At 27.8% G+C, this 27,741-nt stretch overlaps 3 pseudogenes; 1 reads left to right on the top strand and 2 right to left on the bottom strand.

The window, feature by feature from the left end:
* Positions 1-5,597: 5,597 nt before the first annotated feature.
* LOC110652237 (clavaminate synthase-like protein At3g21360) lies at positions 5,598-6,690 on the bottom strand (annotated as a pseudogene).
* Positions 6,691-21,405: 14,715 nt separating this feature from the next.
* LOC131183023 (uncharacterized) lies at positions 21,406-24,658 on the top strand (annotated as a pseudogene).
* A 1,241-nt stretch (positions 24,659-25,899) lies between these two features.
* On the bottom strand, positions 25,900-27,010 carry LOC131183022 (clavaminate synthase-like protein At3g21360; annotated as a pseudogene).
* Between the last annotated feature and the right edge of the window lie 731 nt (positions 27,011-27,741).

Raw genomic sequence — 27,741 nt, 5'->3', positions numbered from 1 at the left:
ATTTTGTAATAATATATATAATTAATATTTTATAATTATAAATAAAAAATATTTTTTTCTAAATAATTATTTAATTTTAATTATGAAAAGTGACAATATAATTTTGATTATGGAAACGTCATTGTTTTCTATTTGGAAAAAGTTGAAAAACATGAGTTTTGTTATAAAGGAAAATAGTGAAAAACAGCTTATAATTATTTTTCAAATCTTAGTTAATATTTAGAAAACTGGCAAATTTAAATTACGAAACTCTGTTTTCCAATTTTCTTGAAAACTTTTCCAGAAAACTACTCTAACTTTCTATAAGTGAACCGACTCTTAGGGACTAGATTGACTTAAAGAAGAAAAAAAAAAAAAAAAAAGAAGAGTTTAGGACAAACATTAACTTTTGGCTTGAATTCAAGGGGTCAAATTAATTAGGGTGAGTATTAAATTGGTATGTCCAATGGTGAGATTGTAAGGAGAGGCATGACCTTAATTAAACGATGGGAGAGATAAGATGAGGCAAGGACAATTACAGATAATAAGAGGGAGGGAGACATTAAGCGCAATAGATTATATTTAGGATTCAACTTCAAATGATGGTGTATTACATTAATTATTATTATTATTATTATTATTATTATTATTATTGGTTTCGGTTATCATTATTTAATTGAACTAAATAAATTGAATTTAGAAAAATAACAATCGGATCAAATATTTAAATAAATCTAATTGAATTGTTGAATTTAGATAATTCAGTTTATATTTCAAGTATCCAACTTTATATTTGGATAAATTATTAAGTGAAGTCAACGGATATACAATGATTAACCAAAACCATTGATTATGATGGATTACATGTAAATCCCATAATAATTAATGATGAGAACAAAGCCGTCATATATACATCAATTTCACTGAAAAATTTTTCCTAAATTTGATCGTTTAGCCCAATAGATATTTTCTCTTTGTTTGTTCTTAATAAATAAGAGGGTGACATAAATTTAGTTTCATCCATGACCTTGTTGGCTATTTTAATGTATTCTAAATTGAAACTTATATAACTAATTATCACACAAATTGCTATTTTTCACTTATTTTTTTGCAGTTCCATGAAGGGAGAAAGGCTTTAGCCTAAGGTAAAAAAAAGGGCATAGTTTAAGATTAAGAGATTATTGTCTATTGCAGGTCTATGGAAGGAAAGAGACTTCAGCCTAAGATGAAGAAAGGGCATATTCCAAGAGCAAGAGACTATAGTCCCAAAGAGGGAAAGAATTTCGGCCTAAGGTGGAGGAAGAGATAGAATTCACGATGAAACAATTCTTGTCCACTGGTGAGAGGCCTCTTACTCATATAGTTGATTATAGCATTTGTAATGTAGTAGTTAAAGTAATAATATATTAGGTTATGTCTAGAAGAGAATGAGAGGGACAAATTATGAGCTTATGCAGTGAGATTCTCTTGTATGTAATTGGGATGATGGGTAGTATAGCTTGGATATTATAATTCATGATTATTTTATTGATGGTGGAAGATGGCATGTTCATGGACGTAGCCTTATGTTAAGAGGTTGAATTATGCAAAAATTATTATTTTGTGTGTTTGTTTTATTTCTTTATAATTTGTACACTTTTACGATGCACAACATGAACTTTTATATATATTTGGCCTGAAAATCTAGAAACTAATTGTGAATAAACAAACACGAAGGTCGAGAACTATAAATTTCATTAGAGGAACAGGCTACACTACTAGGCTTTAATAGAAGTAAATAGCCTCTACAAACAAGCTTCGTGTACTGCACATTGATCTAACAAAACAGAACCTTCACCATAGATGGACAGGACATAAATATCGAGAATAAGGTAGGAAACCACTAGATCCAAGAATAGCCTACAAGAAAACACACGGAAAAGGAGATTATTTCAAGAGAAAACATAAAAAAAATTAAAAGGAAAAAAAATTAAAAAAAAGACCAAAAAAACAGAGAAAAAAAAAAGGTTAAGAGAAGGAGGGATAGGGTGTTGCGGATCGGAAATGGTGGCTGATAGCACCCCATCTATGACCAGGAACAAGAGAACTTTCTACGCAATTAAGAGAGAAGTTTAGAGAAAAGGCTGGCTTTTGAATGTTGGTATCCTAAAAAGTTAGCAACTACATTATTGGCCTCAATCTAAACAAATTGTAATCATGTCTATTTCTATTTTTTTATAAGCAAAAAATTTTATTAATAAATAGAAATCCAGCAAGAATACCATTAACTAAATAACAAAAATACCACAATAAAAATACGAAAAATTCAAACAAAATTTATCAAAAAAATTTAAAATTTTAAATAAATAATTATTATTATTACTTTATAATAATTGAAATATCTTTTAAAAAATTAAAAAATTCTTAATTAAAATTTTTTTAAAAAATGAGAAACAAAAATCATATTTTTATATTTTAAAAGTAAATTAATATAAATTAAATTTAAAAAAGAAATTTACTTTTAAAATTTTAATATGTGTTATAATAATGTGATTAAATTTTTAATCATTATAAACAAATACTTTCTTAAATAATTATTTAATTTTAATTGTGAAAAAAATAATAATATGATTTTGATGATATTGTTTTGCACTTGAAAAATAATCGGAAAATAAAACTATTTTTATGAAGGAAACAATGAAAATAATTTAAAGCTAATTTTCAAAATTTAGTTAAATTTTAGAAAATTGACACATCTGAATATAAAATTTTGTTTTCAAATTTTCTAAATAAAATTTTCTAGAAAATTATTTTAGTTTTCGAACCAATACTGAAACTCCTTTAACAACTGCAACTTTGAAGCGGAATAAAGAAGCCATTCAAGCGACCACTCCCACTAGTGATGAAGTCATCAAGTCATCACCACCTCCTTCCATTACTACTAAGACAAAGATTCTTCCAAAGGTAATTCTATCCACTTTATGTATTGTGTACATATAAATGGCTCTGATACTCCACTACAATTTTATGTTAGATTTCACAACAAATACCTATGAAACAAATGGAGTCTATTTATTAAATTAGAATAAGTTATATAGAAAAGATTTTGATACCTCCACCTACCGTTTGCTCAAACTTCAAACTCTAAATCTTTATATAATATCTCGTATCTACAAGTTCAAAAGGGCTAACATCCCAAATTGCTAGACCCATTTTTTTTTAATAATTGGTCTTGATTTACATAAACACTGTCTATTTTGCAAACATGCACTTTTAGGTCAGAAGAATCAATCTAAAACTCGAAATTTTAGTATTTGATAAACATTTATATTGTTTGCATGACAGGATTCTCGATCTGGGACTAGAAAATCTTCTCTGCATGTGATTACAATAGCTAAGGGTCTCCAAGCAGAACTTTCCAGCAGGACTAGAAAATGGAAATCTACTTCTAGCAGTGAAATCCCCATGTCAAACCAAGCACCAAATCCTGAAGTTTTGCAGAAACAAAAGTGTTAGAGCCCAAGTTAAAATAGAATTAGGAAATTAGATAAAAAATGAAGTTTAATAGAACTTAAATTATGAAATTTAATAATTAGAGTCCTAAAAAGATTAGATTTTAGTAGTCTATATATATGATAGTTGATTGACTATTATATTGTATTGTAGAGAGCTCGCGAAGTGGAGAGATGTATTGAATTCCGTGAGCTTTGTTTGAGTGACTTGTAAGGATGAAAAAAATAATTAGTGTTTGTAATTATTTTCCTCTATAGTGGATTTATTTGGTAGAATAGGCACATTAAATTTTGTGTTATTTATGTCTGAGTATGACTTTCACAACAAAAAGGAAACATTAGAATGATTTTTTTAAATATGCCTTTAGAGGCTATACAACTAGCTAATGCCTATGACAATATTGAGGGAATTATCCATTCACTCATTCAAAATAGTAATGATTTGCTTGAGAAGACAATTCTTGAAAATCTTCTCCCTTGCGTGGCAGAATTTAGAGGGAGTATTCCCACGGCTATAACCATGGCATAAACTGCTCAAGCTCGCAGAATATCTCTGTTAGAGAAAGCCACTGATGTTGATGCAAGATTGGAAGAAAGAGAAAAGAAACTAAGTTTCTTGGAGACTGAATTCTCAAGACTTTCAGAAGAAGAAGAAAAACTAGAGACTGAAATTCAAATCTTAATTACCCGGAAGGAGGAGATTCTTACTCATAAGACGCAGGTTTCAGTTGACTAGGAGAAAACCAACGATGAAGCTTCAAAAGATGTAGAAGAATGGCAAAATCTGGGAAGTGAAATCAGGCAGGTTAATATCGATTAGCTTCGAGCTAAAGAGAAACTTGCATTCGCTAATGTACTTTGGAAAGCTTAACATTTTCTAAGCACTGCCATGCTGTTTATTCGATTTCTTATATTATATTAATGGAATGGATTCTTAATTTATCGCCCTTTAATTTTATTTCAATTTTAATTTTCCTGAATTGGTTGAATCCCATTGAAATCCCACTGCTTAGTTATTGATCACAACTGGGATATCTGAAAAAATCCTTCATTATTTTTCTTTTTTATATCTTTCATTACTTTTATTATTTATAAAAAATAATAAAAATGTATTTCTAGAATCGTCATTAGACAAACTGGGAAATTTGTTGCTAAATCTCTAACTAATTTCAATTTCTAATGTTATTATAATTAATATAAATTAAAATTTTAATATTATTTTAATAATAGTTTTACTAATACTAAAAGTTCTATTATAATTCTTAATAATAAAAATCTTAATCCTATAAGTATTATCAATTAATTAATTAAAAAATTATTTAATTTATTATAAAAACTTAATAAAAAATTCTTAAACACCGATCTCGCTTTCATTAACTTATTTCTTAATTATTCTAAATATTTACAAACTTATAATATTAAATTTTAAGTAATATTATAATTTTAAGTAAAATTCCAATATAATTATAGTTTTAAGTTCTTAAAGCCTATTCTAAGTGCATTTACTTTAAATTACATATATTATAACCACAAAATATTTTTCTCCATCTATGAATAATTTTGAAGTTGATGGAATTCAATAATTTGCAAATATATAAAATAGTAGCTAGGCTATTTCGATACTAATGTTGGGTAGCCTGAATTTATTATGTATCTTTACTTTATTGTCATTAATTGAATAATTTTTGAAGTTTCTTTTCCAAGAAGAGATTTCTGTTTAAACCATCTGTTGTTGCTAATCGATGATTTTCCATTTATTATTGTTCCTAAAATCAAATTTGACAATTCTGTGCCTAATCAGGCACCTGAAAGGTATGAGTTGTTGAACTCATCTTGCTATTTGTGGATTTTTTAGGCCAAATCATATAAAAAAGCCAAACATTTGCACGTTTTTGCATTTTAATCTTATGGTTTCGGTTTTGAAAATATATAAAAAAAAAAAAACCAAAATTGAAAGGTTTGCAAAAATTTTATCCAAATTTGAAATCTAATTTGGGGGAAGCATGGCTCTGATGACGTGGCATGCCATGTGGCAATTTTATTCTAAAATCGAGGGACCTACTGGACACAATATTTTGGCAAATCATACAAAAAAGCCAAACTTTTGCTCGTTTCAGCATTTTAATCCTATTGTTTCAATTTTGGCAAAGAAACTAAAACCCCTTTCTCTCTCTCACACACACAAAGCACACATAAACTCTCTCTCTCTCTCTCTCTCTCTCTTATTATGGAAGGGATGGCGACACTTTCATCTTCAAGAATTTTCAAGCAGCCAATAGATTATATCACCTGGCAATGGTTTACCATCCCTAAATGTAACTGCCTTCTTAGGATCATTTCTCGAATCTTCCCAACTTGTGGACACAACCACCATGCTATTGAACCAATCTTGTGATTTCTTGACTTGTCATATTTGATAGTAGGGATTGGACCCATTATCGTTTTCATTCTATCTTCTAACCATTCCAAATTTACCCTATTGAAACAAAACATAAACTAATTGGACTCGCAACACAATTTATACATCCGTCGTATCAAAATATGAGTAGAAACAACTAAGAACAAACCTTTTTTCAGACACCTTCTTGACTTTGGTAAAAAATGGTTACCTTCCATCCATGGCTAATTGAGGATGAAGGATGATCATCGTCTTTGCCCAATGCTTGAGTATAAATCAAATCATGCTTCTCTTGTCATTCAGTAAAATCTAGGTACTTTTCTTTCATTCTCTCATAAATGATATGGCTAAGAACTGCAAGAGTTTCTCCCCCACTCCCTAGTTCTACTTCACAAAAAGAAGAACAATTTCGATAGGAACTCTGGAACATGAAAAATAACAATAAAAAAGAACAAATTTTTATATTATTAATTATAAAATAAACTCATAATCAACTAACTACTTATTGCCCAAAAGCTTTGATCAATAAATGAACCACACCTGTGCCATCTCATGCTGGAAGGGGATTTTCTAGTTAGGTAGGGACTCATTGGCTATGAAGACCCGTCTAACCCAAGGGGCAGCCTCATTGACATAAGGTAACTCCTCGAATCCAAACGCCTTGATGACATCATTGAAGTTTGAAACAGTGTTTATGGGAAACCCTCAAAAGAGAATCATACTAATTCTGTGTAGCAAAGAGTAAAGGTACAGTTTCTCGATTTTTATGGTGTCAGTGAGAGTAGAAACAGATGAAAAAGAAGAGTTTGCAGAAAGAATAAAAGGAAAAAAAAAAGGAATTAAAGTATTTTATCATCTCATAATTTTTTTATTGAAGGTCTACAAAATTGTTTGAGTTCAATTGAGAGCCCACCTTCATGATATTAACACCTTTCATAATAAAACACACACACACACAGATAGAGAGAGAGAGTTTTTTTTTTGTCAAAATTAAAACGATAGCATTAAAACACCAAAGCACAAAGGTTTGGCTTTTTTGTATGATTTGCCAAAATGATATGTCAAGTGGGTCCGATGATTTTAGAATAAAAATGCCACACTGTATGCCACATCATCAGAGCCACACTTTCCTCAAATTGGATTTCAAATTTGGATAAAATTTCTGCAACCTTTCAATTTTGGTTGTTTTTGTCAAAATTAAAACGATAGGATTAAAATGCAAAAATGCATAAAGGTTTGGCTTTTTTATATGATTTGGCCTTTATTTTATGGTGTATGAGAACCAGAATATTTATTGTGTTGTGTTCTAGTCTATGCAATTGACTTTAAAATCTCCACCTGTTGAAATTTGAATGTGGGCTTTTTTATACCTAAACCTACAGGGCTTTAGATGAATTTCCTTTCAGTTTGCTAAACGATCTTGTAATATGGTGGTTCACTGTTTAGATAAATAGCTCTGCAATAGCTCTAAAATTATCTTTATGGAGGATTTTCCTTTAATGTATTCAAGCTTTTGTTTGTGCTTATGTTTCTTTTCTTTTAGTTTAGTGAAAAGCGTTTTTTTTTTCAAATAAAAATAAAAATAAAAATAGATAGGCTAAGTAGCACGTGGCATCTCTTTTTTTTTTTAATAAATATAAAATAGTAATAATTTTTGCATTTATTTAAATTATTAAAAATTTTAATTCTAATTTTATTAATTTATCTTTAAAAATTTCCCTCCAAATTTAGGAATAACAATTTTATTAAATTTAATGTTTAAAACTAGTTTTACCACCAATCATGAAAATAAATTAAATATTAAAGAAAAAAAAATTAATTTTTTCTAGCATAAGTTCAATGATCATGCGATAGAATTACTTACTTTTAGTTTTAGTTCAACTTTAAATCCAAAGGAAATGTACACATCAAAATTGATGACATTTGTCAATTGGTACAAAATTTTATCCCAAAACTTTGTTGAACATGAGATGATACAATTAAGGGTGCAATATGAGCATTTTAATTATGTACCCTGCCCAAGCGCGCCGCCCCGCGCCAACCCCACCCCCCCCCCCCCCCCATACTTAAACCTACATTCGCCCCTGCTAATCTTAATTGAATCTAAGTGAAATTCCAATGTTTACATTCTCATCACATAATTTTAAATGTTTTCAAATAACTTGTTCATGTTATTTAGGGCTGTAAATGAGTTGAACTACTAGAGGCTTGACTTAACAAAAGTTTGACTCGATTCAGCTCGTTTAGAAAGAATCAAGCTCAAGCTGCCAATACTTAGCTCATTGAGACACTCGAATCGGCTTGCTCACAAGCTCGTGAGTTGTCTTGTGAGTAGACTTGCGAGTTGACTCATGAATAGGCTTGCGAGCTAAGTCATTTGATGGCTTGTGAATATACTTGTTTAATAGGTTTATGAGATAACCCATTAAATAGACTTATCACTAAGCCGTTAGTTGGCTCATTTACTGGTTCAATTTTATTAATTATACATTTTCTAATGATGTAATGATATTAATTTTATTTATGATTATTTTATAAAATAATATATTAATACAACTATATTTTAAAAATATTATTAAATCATTATATACTTAAGTTATATAAAATATAATTGTTTATACTTTACATTTAAGTTTACCTAAAACCAAGCTATTTTTCATACAAAAGATAAAGTTCAAATGTTAGATGATAATATTCAATCATAATGCGACACGACATATATTTTGTTTGATGTTTATTGATTGATTATAATATAAAATATAACTAGAAAAGTAATGTCATTTATTATAAATGATAAACATATATATATAGGTAAGTGAGAATTTAAACCTAAGTCTGCCAGATGATTGATATACTTTTAGTTATTGTACTAAGCCAAGCTAGGAATGAACTAATATATTAGGTTTATAAAATAGTAGATAATAATTAAGTTAAATTAAATTTTATATAAAAAATTAATTAGTTCAAATTGTCAAAAAAAGCCAAATCTTTATGTGAATTGTCAATTTTGGCCATTTTTTTTTGTGGGATCAATTTTGGCCTAGTTTCAAACTTTAGAGTTTATTTTGGCCATGTTTCAAAATAGGAGATTTTGAGCACTGATGTAATAGATGACATAGCCAAAATAATATTATTTTATATGTTTTTAGATGTTATTACTGACGTGGAAATATTATGATTTTATATATCGTTAACATAGCATAAACTTTGATAATAAAAGAAGCCAAATGTTTTCGATTTTTTCAATTATAGTCAATTTTATTTGGTACATTTTACTTATAGCTAGTTGACAATTTTGACCTAACGTAATGAAAAAACAATGTTTTATTACTTAAAACAATTGAAAAATTAATATTTATGTAACATAGTATAATAAAAAAATAAATTTTCCTCTCTTTCCCCCCATATTTCCTTAAAATGTATTTAAGGAACTTATTTCTGAAAAATAGATAAATTTTATTATATTTTTAAAAGGACAAATTGTAAAAAAAAAGCTAAAATTTTACACGAATTATCAACTTTGGCCCTTTTTTTTTTGGTCAATTTTGGTCCATTTACACGCCTAATTATATTTTTGCATATATTTATGTGAAATGATATACTCATATCAACATTAACTTTAAATTGTTATATTTTAATTTTTTAAAATAGTAAAAACGAGAGAAGGATATGAAAAGGAAAAAAAATTGAAGCTACTTGAGTGTATTAATTATATAATTAATATGAATTAATTAAAAATGCATGATTAAATTTATATTTATATTTTTAATCTATTATGCATTCATAACATTTATAATATAATCTATAATTTAAAAAATACTTATTAAGTTTATGAAAAAATATATTAAATAGGTTTTAAAATTATTTGTGTTAAACAATATGACATATAAAATTTCAAGATAACAATATAATGAAAATGAAATTTATTATAATAATGCACTAAACTATAAAATACAATTTAAAAATTATTCTATTTTTTAGTTTTATAAATAAATTTCTTTCATATTAATCTTGCTGTACAACCTCCTCATGTGTATTAATATTCTTTTGAATTCTAAAAAATATAATATAGGCAAATCAAACTTTCAAAAAAAAAAAACAAAATTTGAATAAATTTAATTCAATGACTTAACTTATATTTTTTATTAATTTATTTTAATTTTTAAACTTCTGTACCCATTTATATTTTTAAAACTTATTATTATATTTTTTTATTATATTATATTTAAGTATATAATTATGCATGTTATAATTACATAGCACATAACTTTCATAAAAATATGATCCAATAAAAATGTAATAATTTTAAATTAATAAATATTTTATCCATATAATTAATCAATTAAAATAACATTATATTAATATTTTAATTAAATAATTAAATATAATATTTATAATACTATAATAATATTATATAATATTTAAAAAAATGAATAGAAATTTATATATATATAAAATAAATAATAAGTACATATAGCCAGAATAATAACGTGTGAACTTGAATTATAGAATAACACTAATATTATGGATATAAGTTCAGTCAAAGCTATTGCCAACTTTGGCTATGGTAAACTTTTATTTGACATGGAGTTTTGCTTTACTTAATTTTTAACTTTTAATATATTTAATTTATTCTTACTTACTGTCATAAATACAATCATTAATAATTAAAATAAAATTTAATATTATAAATTTGTAAATATTTAAAATAATTAAAAAAATAAGCTCGTGGAAATTAGCATTACAAGAAATGGAAAAAATACCAACCAAAAAAACCAACCATTTTGAATATTATTTGGTCGGTAATTAAGATTGCTGATGAAATACCGATCACATTCGGGTTGTCCATAGTTTACCCGTAGGTAAATTACTGACCAAATTATTTTGGTTAGTAAATTTATTGGCCACATTATTGGTAGGTAATTGGTGGACCTTTGGTGGATATCTTTGTAGTCTAGGTGGTAAGAACGATCAGATTAGCTTCCAATTACTGACGAAACTTTTGTTGGTAATTACCGACCCACAATAGTCAATCGGTAACATTTGGTGTATTTTTTAATATAGGAAAAATTACCCAAAAAAATAGTTGGTTGGTATTTTTTGTATAATTTAAAAAATATTACCAACCACAGAGATGGTAGCTAAAACATTTTGTATATTTATTTTTTTAAATAATTGTATAAGATTGAAAAAATACCAACCAAAAACTTTGGTTGGTATTTTGTATATAATTTTAAAAAATAGTACCGACCATGTAAATGGTAGGTAAAAGTTTTGTAGAATTATTTTTCTTTAATAATTGTATAACGTAAAAAATAATACCGACCAAACACTTTAGTTGGTATTTTTTTTTATATAATTTAAAAAAATAGCACTAAACATGTGAATGATAGGTAAAAGTTTGTAGAATAATTTTGTTTATATAATTATACGGCGTAAAATAATACCGACCAAAAACTTTGGTTGGTATTTTTTTATAATTTTAAAAAAATTACCTACCACAAAATTGGTAGCTAAAATTTTTGTAGAATAATTTCTCCATATAAATATATGGCGTAAAAATAGTACCGACGAAACTGTTTGGTCGGTATTGTTTATAATTAAAAGAAAAAAAATTAGCAACCACTTAAATGATGGCCAACATTTTTGTAGAATTATTTTTTATATAATTATATGATAAAATAATACTAACCAAAAAATTTAGTCAGTATTTTAAATTTTTTTTTTAATTTCAAATAATTGATATTTGATATTAAAATAAAAAATTAATCATCATTACTATTACTGCTACTAATAATAATAATAATCCAATAATATTAAAATTTTCTACTGTATATAATAAATTAAATATAAAATCTATATCAGTAAAATAAAATATACAAAAGAACTCAAATAAGTTAAAAATATAATACAAAACCATCAATCCTGGGAAGGTTGAGGTGGAGCGTTAGTGTTGGCGGGCTTGAGACTAATCTCATCACCTCCTCCATCATAGAGATTCTCATGCGTTCCATTTCTAGCTCCAATTGTTGCATACAATTTGCAATGACTTGCCTCGAATCCCTCGAATCCTCAAGCTGCTTCTACAATTCTTGTACTTGTTGTAAAGCAGCATTCTGATGATCGCACGATGAAGATGTCCAACTAGAAGATGCTCTGATTGAAGGGTAATAGGCAGATGATTCAGATCCAAGGCCATATACCTTCCTTCTCTTCTCACCACCATTGACAACATCTAAATAAAGTTGGATCTCATCAATGTTGTCGGGTGCGGCTTGTGCAAGCTCCTCCCTCCTAGTGACTATGGCTTCCTGTATGTAATATGAAAAATAAAAAATCAATTATAATTAATTCGTGATGTAATACAAAAAAAAAAAAACTTGTGGTGAACTTAATAATATTGTACCATACATGTATTTGCCTAGAGTTTTCATCCGCAAAAGTGGTTTTGTCATGCTTTTGAGTGTGAGTGTGGAGAAACAACTCAGAAGATTTTGCTTCCGACCGAATTATTTACCCTGAAGAAATGATAAATAGTTATCATAAACATTTTATTGTATGTATATAATAAATTATTGAAATTTATTGTGAAATAAAAAATAAATTCGATATAGTTTCCCCTATATTTTTGACCTTTCTCCCTATCAAAAAGTAATAAAAATCTCAACATTCATTCACACAACAATCCATAATAATTTTCATGATAATTCTATTACATTTCCATAAATAATCATATATGATTATTATACTGTGACAATTCCATCACATTTCCATCAAATATGAAATTAAATACCTTAACTATTTACGCAAAAGCTCACCAATTTATCTGAATTCTTAATATGATATGGATCCACCTATGTGGATGGATGGCCCAGGAGTGTTTGTAGCACCGCAGTGATTTCGTGAATTCTGCTCGGAGCACCGAATAACCTCGGGGTCATTCTAGTGCTGCTCAAATTGACTCCATGTTTCTTCACTGACATACTGGGGCCTTATTCTATTACTCCTGAAATCCACAAGCATGTCCTTATAGCATTCTGCTACCTTTGATTGCCAAACAACTTTTATCCCAACTTCTTCATAATCCTCCCAATAGTACTTTTTATACAATTAAAGTCATACATATTTGTATGATTACTATATTTCAAAATACTATAGTAGAACATAATAAAACTCAAATAGATTTCACATAAATTCCTCCCAATAAAAATCTTTTATTACTTGAGGGACACTCTTCCAGTTAATACCTGTAGGGGCTATTCGCTACTTAAAGGAACTAGTGATCACTTAAGCAGCTGGGATCCAGTAGATAACCTACACACATGAATGAAAATATAATTAGTTAACAACACACATGTATTACATATCATTTATAAGCTAATTAAAATTTTATTGTTTAACTCACTTTCCATCACAAAATGTAAGGCGTTGTCGCCCTGCAAAATCAATCTCCACTGAGGAAGGGCGAGAACCTTGTGAGCTAGCATATTTAGGCTCCTGGTTAGCTGTAGGTGCAAGTTCTTGGCCAACCCTAGGTGCAGGCTCTTGGCCAACTATAGGTGCAGCTTCTTGGACAACCACAGGTGTGTTTGATTGGAGAGACAACTGTGATTGAGGCATTAAATGTCACGACCCAGTGATGGGGTTGGTAATTACCGACAACAATGGTTGGTAGGTACATTTTTACCATTTTGAATTTTTATTTTTATTTTTGCATTAAATCGCAGGTATCGACCAAATATGTGGTCATTGTAATTATCGATCCAATCTTACGGTAGATAACATTTTCTAGCATTTTATATTTTTCTTTTCTTTTAATTTTACTGACCAAAAACACGTTGGTTGCTAATTACCAACCATAAGCATTAGTAGGTAAATATTTTAGCATTTAAATGTTATTTTTTATTTTCTCCTTACTTTTACCGACTAAACCGCAAAAGTGCGCAAAGATTTGACTTTTTTCAGTCAATTGGCCAAAATATAAAGATAATTTTGGAGTTATTGCTAAGAGCGAGTTTAGCTAAATGGTAAGCCACCATACTACAAGATCTTGGAGCTATTGCTCAGAGCTAGTTTAGCCAAATGGTGAGCCACCATACTGCAAGATCGTTTAGCAAATTGAATGGAAATTCATCTAAAGCCCTGCAAGTTTAGGTATAAAAACACCTACATTCAAATTTCAATAGATGGAGATTCTAAACTCAATTGCATAGACCAGAACGTAACACAAGAAATATATTTGGTTCTCCATACACCATAAAAAAAAAAAAAAATCATAAATAGCAAGATGAGTACAACTGCTCATACCATTCAGGTGTCTGATTAGGCACAAAATTGTCAAATTTTATTTTAGGAACAACAATAAATAAAAAATCATCGATTAAAAACAATATAGGGTTTAATCAGAAACCTCTTCTTGGAAGAGGAGCTTCAGCAAAAATTCAATTAATGACAATAAAGTAAAGATACATAATAAATTCAGGCTGCCCAACATCAGTATCCAAATAGCCTAGCTACCATTTTATATATCTACAAATTACTCAATTCCATCAGCTTCAAAATTATTCATAGATATGGAGAAAAATATTTTGTGGTTATATTTTGGGGTTATAATGTATGTAATTTAAAAAAAAAAATGTACATAGAATAGGTTTTAAAAACTTAAAATTATAATTGTATTGGAATTTGAATTATAAAATAACACTAATACTATGGTCATAAATCCCAGCTACTACCAACCTTGGCTCTGGAAAACTTTTATTTGACATGGAGTTCTGCTTTATTTAATTTATATTAGTTATAATAATATTAGAAATTAAAATTATTTAGAGATTTAGCAACGAATTTCCTAGTCTGTCGCAAATATATATTATTAATTACGTTTCTATCAAAATAATGAAAGATGTAAAAAATAAAAATAATGAAGGATATTATATATAGCAATTTTCACACATATACAACTAAGACGTGGGATTTCACTGAGATTCAAACAATTCAGGAGAATTAAAATTGAAATAAACTTAAAAGAACGACGAACAAAGAGTCCATTCCATTAATATAATATAAGAAATCCAAGAAACAACATGGCAGTGCTTCGAATATGTTAAGCTTTCCAGAATATGTTAAGCTTTCCAAAGTACATTAGCTAATGCTAGTTTCTCTTTAGCTCCAAGCTAATCGACATCAACCTGCTTGATTACACTTTCCAGATTTCGTCATTCTTCTACATCTTCAGAAGTTTCATCATTGGTTTTCTCCATGTGAGCTAAAACATGCTTCTTATGAGCAAGAATCTCCGCCTTCTGGGTAATTAAGAATTGATTTTCCGCCTGTAGTTTTTTTCTTTCTCTTCTCTTTTTCTTCTTCTTTTGAAAGTCTTGAGAATTCAGTCACCAAGAAACTTAGTTTCTTTTTTCTTTCTTCCAGTCTTGCATCAAGAACAGTGGCTTTCCCTAACAGAGATATTATGTGAGCTTCAGCAGCTTCTTCAACGACCATTGTTGTAGCCATGGGAATACTCTCTCTAAATTCTGCCACGCGAGCGAGAAGAATTTCAAGAATTGTCTTCTCATGCAAATCTTTACTATTTTGAATGAGGAATGGATAATTTCCTCAATATTGCCCCTTATAGTATTAGCGATGTTGTATAGCCTCTAAAGGCATATTAAAAAATCCTTCTAATCTTTCTTTCTGCAATACTTCAGATTAAGAATTTCCCTTTTCCTAGTCCTGCTGGAAAGTTCTGCTAGCAGACCCTTAGTTACTGTAAGCACATCCATAGAAGATTTTCTGGTCTCCGAAGAAGAATCCTGCCATGCCAACAAAAGAAATGTTTATCAAATACTAAAAATATCGAGTTTTAAATTAATTCTTCTGGACCTAAAAGTGCACATTTGCGGAATATTATACTTGCATTAACCCAAAATGGGTTTAGGTGCTGGGCCTGTTGAACTTGTGGATACAAGAAATTATATAAAGGTTTAGAGTTTGAAATTTTGAGCAAACGATATGCAGAAGTATCAAAATCTCTGAATAATAATTAGAGATTTGAAAGAAAATGAAAGAAGATGAAGGAAGAATTAGAGATTTTGGAAAATGAAATAAAAAGTGTTAAAGAAATTGATGATAGGAAAAATCAAAGAAAAATGTGAAAGAAAATGAAGAAAAAATATTCATAATAAAAAATAAAAAAGAAAGAAGGAAGAAAAGAGGAAAGGAAAGGAGAAAAAAATAATTGGAAAATGTAGGAAGAAATGATGAAAAAAATACAGAATTAAAAGAACAGAAAGCACTGATACATCAAACATCAATATAATGAAAGAAAGATTAGAATGAATAGCAAAAAAATGAGTGCATGAATGATAAGGAATAAGGTAGTCAGAATAGGTTTAGATTACATATATGTTAAGTTATGGTTGTTATATATATATATATAGTTATATATAGCATATATACTACTATATATTACACACACATAATATGAATTAGTAGCGATCTGTTATAAATTTAAACATTAAAATTTAATTTTCCCATTCAAAGGAATTCATTACTAAGCTAAAACATGCTTCTTATGAGCAAGAATCTCCGCCTTCTGGGTAATTAAGAATTGATTTTCCGCCTCTAGTTTTTCTTCTTCTTTTGAAAGTCTTGAGAATTCAGGTACCAAGAAACTTAGCTTCTTTTCTCTTTCTTCCAATCTTGCATCAAGAACAGTGGCTTTCCCTAACAGAGATATTATGCGAGCTTCAGCAGCTTCTTCAATGACCATAGCCATGGGAATACTCTCTCTAAATTCTGCCACGCGAGCGAGAAGAATTTCAAGAATTGTCTTCTCATGCAAATCTTTACTATTTTGAATGCGTGAATGGATAATTTCCTCAATATTGCCATAGGCATTAGCTTGTTGTTTAGCCTCTAAAGGCATATTAAAAAATCCTTCTAATGTTTCCTTTTGTTTCTGCAATACTTCAGGATTAAGAGATTTCCTTTTCCTAGTCCTGCTGGAAAGTTCTGCTAGTAGACCCTTAGTTACTGTAAGCACATCCATAGAAGATTTTCTAGTCTCCGAAGAAGAATCCTGCCATGCCAACAAAAGAAATGTTTATCAAATACTAAAATATCGAGTTTTTAATTAATTCTTCTGACCTAAAAGTGCACATTTGCGGAATATTATACTTGCATTAACCCAAAATGGGTTTGGGGTGCTGGGCCTGTTGAACTTGTGGATACAAGAAATTATATAAAGGTTTAGAGTTTGAAATTTGAGCAAACGATATGCGGAAGTATCAAAATCTCTGAATAATAATTAGAGATTTGAAAAGAAGATGAAGGAAAATTAGAGATTTTGGAAGAAAATGAAATAAAAGGAAAGAAATTGATGATAGAAAATCAAAGAAAATGAAAGAAAATGAAGAAAAAAAATTAATAATAAAAAATAAAAGAAGAAGGAAGAAAAGGAAAGGAAAGGGAGAAAAAAAAAATAATTGGAAAATGAAAGAAAATGAAGAAAAAAAATTACAGAATTGGAAAGAAATAGAAAGAACGGAAAAGAAAGATTGGAATGGAATAGCAAAACAATGAGTGAATGAATGATATGAATAAGGAAAATGTAGTGTTTGATTACATATATATATATGTGTGTGTGTGTGTAAATTTAAACATTAAAATTTAATTTTCCATTCAAAAGGAATTCATTACTAAGTATAATTACGTACACTTTTTAATTTTTTTCCCCTCATAAAATTATGAACGAATTAGCAATGGATTTTAAAATGCGTTGCTAATTTTTTATGCATGATTTTTATGGTTACAAAAATAGCTACGGATTAATAATTTTAATAATCAATTGACAAAATTTATAAAATCATTTTTTAAATTTTATGAAAATAGTAATGGATTAATAAATCTGTTGCTATTGACCACAGATTTTGGTACTCCGTTGCAAAATCAGCAACGAATTTAGAAATTCATTGATAATAATAATAGATTCTTACATATGTTGCTAATTATATACTCAAATATTTTTATAATGTCGATTAACAACAAATTTTAGCAACAAATAAATTTATGTTACTAATAGCAATGGATTTAACAATGGAATATTGATTCCGTTGCTAAAGTGTTGCACCATATAATTTTATTCCAAAATTGTAACAAAATTACAAATTGGTTTCAAAATACATTACTAATAATAACAAATAAAAATCTATTGCAAAAATCTATTACTATCTGCATTTTTTTTTAGTGTATTAGATATTAATTAATTTAAAATTCAGTTTATCCTTTTTAATTTTAAAATTTAGATCTTCCTTTTATTTTTTTTAATCCATTTTACTTCTTTTAAAGGTTGTAAAATTTTTATTTTTCACTTTTTTCCCACTTTTTTTTAACCTTGATATATATGAAATAATTTCAAAAATAATAATTTATTCATAATTAAACTTCAAAATTTAAAATTAAATGGTATTTAAAAATTAGTTATTTATTAATACTTAAAAATAAATTTATTTATCACTTCTCTTAAATATTAAGCATAAGGCTTATTAAAATCTCCTTTCTTTTCACATATTGTTATGGGCAATTTAATTGTTATCTATTTAAATTATTTAGTTTGTTCTTCTAAAATTAAATCTTTTATATTTATCATCAATTACAAATTTTCATTATTTTCCTATACTATATTTTGCATTTTTTTATAAACAATATTCTTTTAACTATATAAATCATTGAGAAGTTAAACAATTAATGGTATAACTCTTTGTTTTGGTCATTTGATTTTGGGTAAATTGCAATTTAGTCTCTGAGATTCGACGAAATCTATAACTTAGTTCATAAATTTTCAAAACTAAGCAATTTAGTCTCTAAGACTTAATAAAACATGCAACTTAGTCTTTGCCATCAAAATTCAGTTATCATTATTAGCAAAAATGACCGAACTACCCTTATCATTATTTTTAATGTGAAAACAATTTAGTCCTTAAGATTTTATTTTCTTAATAATTTAGTCCCTGATGTTTTGTTTTATTAATAATTTAGTCTCTTTAATTTTTAAAATGTGGGTCCCATTAAATTAATTTAAACAATTAGAATATAGATTAATTACTTTAAGGTCCTTAAAAATTTTGCTTGGTTACAAAATTGTCCATTAGTTTCACTAATGGATCCTTAAATGTTATAACTATTTATAAATAAGCCTTTATAGTTTTGTAAAATTCTATTTATGTCATTATTATTTTAATAATATATAAATAATTATATATGTTAACTTATAGTATTTTCATAAATTATAGTATATTGTTATATATAAAAAAAGAAGAAAAATATGAGTATAGGCACAAATTGTTATTAAAATAAAACTTCAAGGACTAAATTATTTTTAGATTGAAAATGAAGTTAAAAGTATTTTGGTATTTTTGCTAAAGTTAATGAGAAATTAACCATAATTCTAATGATAGAGACTAACTTGTAAGTTTATTAAAATTTCAAAGACTAAATTGTTTAGTTTTAAAACTATAGGGACTAAATTGTTGGTTTATCCAAATCTCAGGGATTAAGTCGCTAATAAAATAAAATCTGATGGACTAAATTATTTTTAGATTGAAAATAGAATTAAGGGCATTTTGATCATTTTTACTAGAATTAATGGTAACTTAATTGAAATTCTAATGGTAGGGACTAAATTATAGATTTTGTCAAATTTTAGAGACTAAATTGCTTGATTTTAAAAATATAGGAACTAAGTTATAGGTTTTGTCAAACTTCAGAGACTAAATTATAGTTTATTCTTTGATTTTCAAACTCTATATCTTTTGTAGGAATATTGTTTTTGCAGTCTACGTAACTATGCATACAAATAGAAAGGATATGAAAATACAGTCTATCATTATGAACATAAATATAATTGATTTGAAAAATAGAACATAATAAATAACTAAAAATATAATTGTCCACATTTAAAAAATAATTAAATTATCGTTAACAATAGGTGAAAAAAGAGTGGGGATTTTAATAAGTCCTATATTTAAAGTTTAATAAAAGTGATAAATGAATTTATTTTTAAGTATTAATAAATAAATTATTTGTAAATACCATTCAATTTTAAATTTTAAAGTTTAATTATTAATAAATTATTAGTATTATTTTTTAAATTATTTCATATATATCAAGGATAAAAAAAAACTCTGAAAAAAGTGAAAATAAAAATTTTACAGCATTTAAAAGAAGTAAAATGGATTTAAATAATAGTAAAAGGAATTATAAATTTTAAAATTAAAAAGAATAAACTAAATTTTAAATTAATTAATATCTAATACACTGCAAAAAATCACAAATTAGTAATAGATTTTTGTGACGGATTTTTATCTGTTATTAACAATAATGTATGTTGAAACCAATAATGTATTTCATTGCAATTTTGGAATAAAATTGTATAGAGCAACACTTTAGCAATGGAAATCAAGATTCCATTCTTAATTCATTTGCTATTAGCAACATAAATTTATTCGTTGCTAAAATTTGTTAATCGACATTATAAAAATATTTGAATATAAAATTAACGTCATATGCAAAAATTTATGATTATTAGCAATGAATTTCTAAATCCGTTGCTAATTTTGCAACAGAGTAATAAAATCTATTGTCAATAGCAATAGATTTGTTTATCCATTGTCCAGTGTCACCTCACCGGTCTGTTGTATTTTGGTAGGGCCCATGTATAGACTAGTATTTTGGTTCATTATGTTTAGTCATGATGTAATTACTAGTTTATGATGTATTTCATTTTGGACTTGTAATTAAACTTTGAGATTGAAATGAAAACTTGTAATTTATTATCTATGAATTTCTATATGAATGCAATAGATAATACTTCATTTTGAGATCTCATAAATAATTGTAAATGATATGATACATGAGAATATGATATGAAAATGTGTAAAATGAATATGAACATGTTAATAGGTGATTAGTGGAATCTGCCAGATGCTAATAAAATAAGGGAGGCTCTGTCCGGGTCTCCACAGAAATAAGATATAAAAAAAAAAAAAAAATTCTACATATAGAATACATGTTTTAAATGACATAAAAAGTTTAAAATAGATATGATAAAACAAGATAGGGTGCTCCGGCACCGAATGTGGCACTTCTTGCTCGGCTATACTGTAGACGGGTAAGGGGTGTCACAAATCCCATAATAATTAATGATGCGAACAAAACCGTTATATATACATCAATTTCACTGAAAAATTTTTCCTAAATTTGATCGTTTAGCCCAATAGATATTTTCTCTTTGTTTGTTCTTAATAAATAAGAGGGTGACATAAATTTAGTTTCATCCATGACCTTGTTGGCTATTTTAATGTATTCTACATTGAAACTTATATAACTAATTATCACACAAATTGCTATTTTTCACTTATTTTTTTGCACTTCCATGAAGGGAGAAAGGCTTTAGCCTAAGGTAAAAAGAAGGGTGTAGTTTAAGATAAAGAGATTATTGTCCATTGCAGGTCTATAGAAGGAAAGAGACTTCAGCCTAAGATGAAGAAAGGGCATATTCCAAGAGCAAGAGACTATAGTAAAGTAGTAAAGTAATTAAAGTAGTAAATATATTAGGTTATGTCTAGAAGAGAATGAGAGGGACAAACAAATGTATTTACTATGAGCTTATGCAGTGAGATTCTCTTGTATGTAATTGGGATGATGGGTAGTATAGCTTGAATCTTGTAATTTATGATTATTTTATTGATAGTGAAAGATGATATGTTCATAGACGTAGCCTTATGTTAAGATGTTGAACTATGCAAAAATTATTGATTTGTATATTTGTTTTATTTCTTTTATAGTTTATACACTTTCACGATGCACAACATAAACTTTTATATATACTTGGCCTGAAAATCTAGAAACTAATTGTGAATAAACAAACACGAAGGTTGAGAACCATAAATTTCATTAGAGGAACAGGCTACACTACTGGGCTTTAATAGAAGTAAATAGCCTCTACAAACAAGCTTCGTGTACTGCACATTGATCTAACAAAACAGAACCTTCACCATAGATGGACAGGACATAAATATCGACAATAAGGTAGGAAACCACTAGATCCAAGAATAGCCTACAAGAAGACACACGGAAAGGAGATTATTTCAAGAGAAAACATAAAAAAAATTAAAAGGAAAAAAAAATAAAAAAAAAAGACCAAAAACACAGAGAAAAAAAAAGGTTAACAGAAGGAGGGAAAGGGTGTCGCGGATCAGAAATGGTGGCTGATAGCACCCCATCTATGACCAGGAACAAGAGAACTTTCGGCGCAATTAAGAGAGCAGTTTAGAGAAAAGGCTGGCTTTTGAATGTTGGTATCCTAAAAAGTTAGCAACTACATTATTGGCCTCAATCTAAACAAATTGTAATCATGTCTATTTCTATTTTTTTATAAGCAAAAAATTTTATTAATAAATAGAAATCCAGCAAGAATACCATTAGCTAAATAACAAAAATACAACAATAAAAATACGAAAAATTCAAACAAAATTTATCAAAAAAATTTAAAATTTTAAATAAATAATTATTATTATTACTTTATAATAATTGAAATATCTTTTAAAAAATTAACAATTCTTAATTAAAATTTTAAAAAAATGAGAAACAAAAATCATATTTTTATATTTTAAAAGTAAATTAATATAAATTATATTTAAAAAAAATTTATTTTTAAAATTTTAATATGTGTTATAATAATGTGATTAAATTTTTAAAAATTTAAAATTTTAAATAAATAATAATTATTATTACTTTATAATAATTGAAATATCTTTTAAAAAATTAAACAATTCTTAATTAAAATTTTTTAAAAAATGAGAAACAAAAATCATATTTTTATATTTTAAAAGTAAATTAATATAAATTATATTAAAAAAAATTTTATTTTTAAAATTTTAATATGTGTTATAATAATGTGATTAAATTTTTAATCATTATAAACAAATACTTTCTTAAATAATTATTTAATTTTAATTGTGAAAAAAATAATAATATGATTTTGATGATATTGTTTTGCACTTGAAAAATAATCGGAAAATAAAACTATTTTTATGAAGGAAACAATGAAAATAATTTAAAGCTAATTTTCAAATTTTAGTTAAATTTTAGAAAATTGACACATCTGAATATAAAATTTTGTTTTCAAATTTTCTAAATAAAATTTTCTAGAAAATTATTTCAGTTTTCGAACCAATACTGAAACTCCTTTAACAACTGCAACTTTGAAGCGGAATAAAGAAGCCATTCAAGCGGCCACTCCCACTAGTGATGAAGTCATCAAGTCATCACCACCTCCTTCCATTACTACTAAGACAAAGATTCTTCCAAAGGTAATTCTATCCACTTTATATATTGTGTACATATAAATGGCTCTGATACTCCACTACAATTTTATGTTAGATTTAACAACAAATACCTATGAAACAAATGGAGTCTATTTATTAAATTAGAATAAGTTATATAGAAAAGATTTTGATACCTCCACTACCGTTTGCTTAAATTTCAAACTCTAAATCTTTATATAATATCTCGTATCTACAAGTTCAAAAGGGCTAACATCCCAAATTACTAGACCCATTTTTTTTTTTAATAATTGGTCTTGAGTTACATAAACACTGTCTATTTTGCAAACATGCACTTTTAGGTCAGAAGAATCAATCTAAAACTCGAAATTTTAGTATTTGATAAACATTTATATTGTTTGCATGACAGGATTCTCCATCTGAGACTAGAAAATCTTCTCTGGATGTGATTACAATAGCTAAGGGTCTCCAAGCAGAACTTTCCAGCAGGACTAGAAAATGGAAATCTCCTTCTAGCAGTGAAATCCCCATGTCAAACCAAGCACCAAATCCTGAAGTTTTGCATAAACAAAAGTGTTAGAGTCCAAGTTAAATAGAATTAGGAAATTAGAAAAAAAAAATTAAGTTTAATAGAACTTAAATTATGAAATTTAATAATTAGAGTCCTAAAAAGACTAGATTTTAGTAGTCTATGTATATGATAGTTGATTGACTATTATATTGTATTGTAGAGAGCTCACGAAGTGAAGAGGTGTATCGAATTCCGTGAGCTTTGTTTGAGTGACTTGTAAGGATGAAAAAAATAATTAGTGTTTGTAATTATTTTCCTCTATAGTGGATTTATTTGGTAGAATAGGCACATTAAATTTTGTGTTATTTATGTCTGAGTATGACTTTCACAACAAAAAGGAAACATTAGAATGATTTTTTTAAATATGCCTTTAGAGGCTATACAACTAGCTAATGCCTATGACAATATTGAGGGAATTATCCATTCACTCATTCAAAATAGTAATGATTTGCTTGAGAAGACAATTCTTGAAAATCTTCTCCCTTGCGTGGCAGAATTTAGAGGGAGTATTCCCACGGCTATAACCATGGCATAAACTGCTCAAGCTCGCAGAATATCTCTGTTAGAGAAAGCCACTGATGTTGATGCAAGATTGGAAGAAAGAGAAAAGAAACTAAGTTTCTTGGAGACTGAATTCTCAAGACTTTCAGAAGAAGAAGAAAAACTAGAGACTGAAATTCAAATCTTAATTACCCGGAAGGAGGAGATTCTTACTCATAAGACGCAGGTTTCAGTTGACTAGGAGAAAACCAACGATGAAGCTTCAAAAGATGTAGAAGAATGGCAAAATCTGGGAAGTGAAATCAGGCAGGTTAATATCGATTAGCTTCGAGCTAAAGAGAAACTTGCATTCGCTAATGTACTTTGGAAAGCTTAACATTTTCTAAGCACTGCCATGCTGTTTATTCGATTTCTTATATTATATTAATGGAATGGATTCTTAATTTATCGCCCTTTAATTTTATTTCAATTTTAATTTTCCTGAATTGGTTGAATCCCATTGAAATCCCACTGCTTAGTTATTGATCACAACTGGGATATCTGAAAAAATCCTTCATTATTTTTCTTTTTTATATCTTTCATTACTTTTATTATTTATAAAAAATAATAAAAATGTATTTCTAGAATCGTCATTAGACAAACTGGGAAATTTGTTGCTAAATCTCTAACTAATTTCAATTTCTAATATTATTATAATTAATATAAATTAAAATTTTAATATTATTTTAATAATAGTTTTACTAATACTAAAAGTTCTATTATAATTCTTAATAATAAAAATCTTAATCCTATAAGTATTATCAATTAATTAATTAAAAAATTATTTAATTTATTATAAAAACTTAATAAAAAATTCTTAAACACCGATCTCGCTTTCATTAACTTATTTCTTAATTATTCTAAATATTTACAAACTTATAATATTAAATTTTAAGTAATATTATAATTTTAAGTAAAATTCCAATATAATTATAGTTTTAAGTTCTTAAAGCCTATTCTAAGTGCATTTACTTTAAATTACATATATTATAACCACAAAATATTTTTCTCCATCTATGAATAATTTTGAAGTTGATGGAATTCAATAATTTGCAAATATATAAAATAGTAGCTAGGCTATTTCGATACTAATGTTGGGTAGCCTGAATTTATTATGTATCTTTACTTTATTGTCATTAATTGAATAATTTTTGAAGTTTCTTTTCCAAGAAGAGATTTCTGTTTAAACCATCTGTTGTTGCTAATCGATGATTTTCCATTTATTATTGTTCCTAAAATCAAATTTGACAATTCTGTGCCTAATCAGGCACCTGAAAGGTATGAGTTGTTGAACTCATCTTGCTATTTGTGGATTTTTTAGGCCAAATCATATAAAAAAGCCAAACATTTGCACGTTTTTGCATTTTAATCTTATGGTTTCGATTTTGAAAATATATAAAAAAAAAAAACCAAAATTGAAAGGTTTGCAAAAATTTTATCCAAATTTGAAATCTAATTTGGGGGAAGCATGGCTCTGATGACGTGGCATGCCATGTGGCAATTTTATTCTAAAATCGAGGGACCTACTGGACACAATATTTTGGCAAATCATACAAAAAAGCCAAACTTTTGCTCGTTTCAGCATTTTAATCCTATTGTTTCAATTTTGGCAAAGAAACTAAAACCCCTTTCTCTCTCACACACACACAAAGCACACATAAACTCTCTCTCTCTCTCTCTCTCTCTCTCTCTTATTATGGAAGGGATGGTGACACTTTCATCTTCAAGAATTTTCAAGCAGCCAATAGATTATATCACCTGGCAATGGTTTACCATCCCTAAATGTAACTGCCTTCTTAGGATCATTTCTCGAATCTTCCCAACTTGTGGACACAACCACCATGCTATTGAACCAATCTTGTGATTTCTTGACTTGTCATATTTGATAGTAGGGATTGGACCGATTATCATTTTCATTCTATCTTCTAACCATTCCAAATTTACCCTATTGAAACAAAACATAAACTAATTGGACTCGCAACACAATTTATACATCCGTCGTATCAAAATATGAGTAGAAACAACTAAGAACAAACCTTTTTTCAGACACCTTCTTGACTTTGGTAAAAAATGGTTACCTTCCATCCATGGCTAATTGAGGATGAAGGATGATCATCGTCTTTGCCCAATGCTTGAGTATAAATCAAATCATGCTTCTCTTGTCATTCAGTAAAATCTAGGTACTTTTCTTTCATTCTCTCATAAATGATATGGCTAAGAACTGCAAGAGTTTCTCCCCCACTCCCTAGTTCTACTTCACAAAAAGAAGAACAATTTCGATAGGAACTCTGGAACATGAAAAATAACAATAAAAAAGAACAAATTTTTATATTATTAATTATAAAATAAACTCATAATCAACTAACTACTTATTGCCCAAAAGCTTTGATCAATAAATGAACCACACCTGTGCCATCTCATGCTGGAAGGGGATTTTCTAGTTAGGTAGGGACTCATTGGCTATGAAGACCCGTCTAACCCAAGGGGCAGCCTCATTGACATAAGGTAACTCCTCGAATCCAAACGCCTTGATGACGTCATTGAAGTTTGAAGCAGTGTTTATGGGAAACCCTCAAAAGAGAATCATACTAATTCTGTGTAGCAAAGAGTAAAGGTACAGTTTCTCGATTTTTATGGTGTCAGTGAGAGTAGAAACAGATGAAAAAGAAGAGTTTGCAGAAAGAATAAAAGGAAAAAAAAAAAGGAATTAAAGTATTTTATCATCTCATAATTTTTTTATTGAAGGTCTACAAAATTGTTTGAGTTCAATTGAGAGCCCACCTTCATGATATTAACACCTTTCATAATAAAACACACACACACACAGATAGAGAGAGAGAGTTTTTTTTTTTGTCAAAATTAAAACGATAGCATTAAAACACCAAAGCACACAAAGGTTTGGCTTTTTTGTATGATTTGCCAAAATGATATGTCAAGTGGGTCCCATGATTTTAGAATAAAAATGCCACACTGTATGCCACATCATCAGAGCCACACTTTCCTCAAATTGGATTTCAAATTTGGATAAAATTTCTGCAACCTTTCAATTTTGGTTGTTTTTGCCAAAATTAAAACGATAGGATTAAAATGCAAAAATGCATAAAGGTTTGGCTTTTTTATATGATTTGGCCTTTATTTTATGGTGTATGAGAACCAGAATATTTATTGTGTTATGTTTTAGTCTATGCAATTGACTTTAAAATCTCCACCTGTTGAAATTTGAATGTGGGCTTTTTTATACCTAAACCTACAGGGCTTTAGATGAATTTCCTTTCAGTTTGCTAAACGATCTTGTAATATGGTGGTTCACTGTTTAGATAAATAGCTCTAAGCAATAGCTCTAAAATTATCTTTATGGAGGATTTTCCTTTAATGTATTCAAGCTTTTGTTTGTGCTTATGTTTCTTTTCTTTTAGTTTA

The sequence above is a fragment of the Hevea brasiliensis genome, chromosome 1, assembly GCF_030052815.1.
Source record: "Hevea brasiliensis isolate MT/VB/25A 57/8 chromosome 1, ASM3005281v1, whole genome shotgun sequence".
NCBI lineage: Eukaryota > Viridiplantae > Streptophyta > Magnoliopsida > Malpighiales > Euphorbiaceae > Hevea > Hevea brasiliensis.
This window is presented reverse-complemented; position numbering and strand designations above follow the sequence as displayed.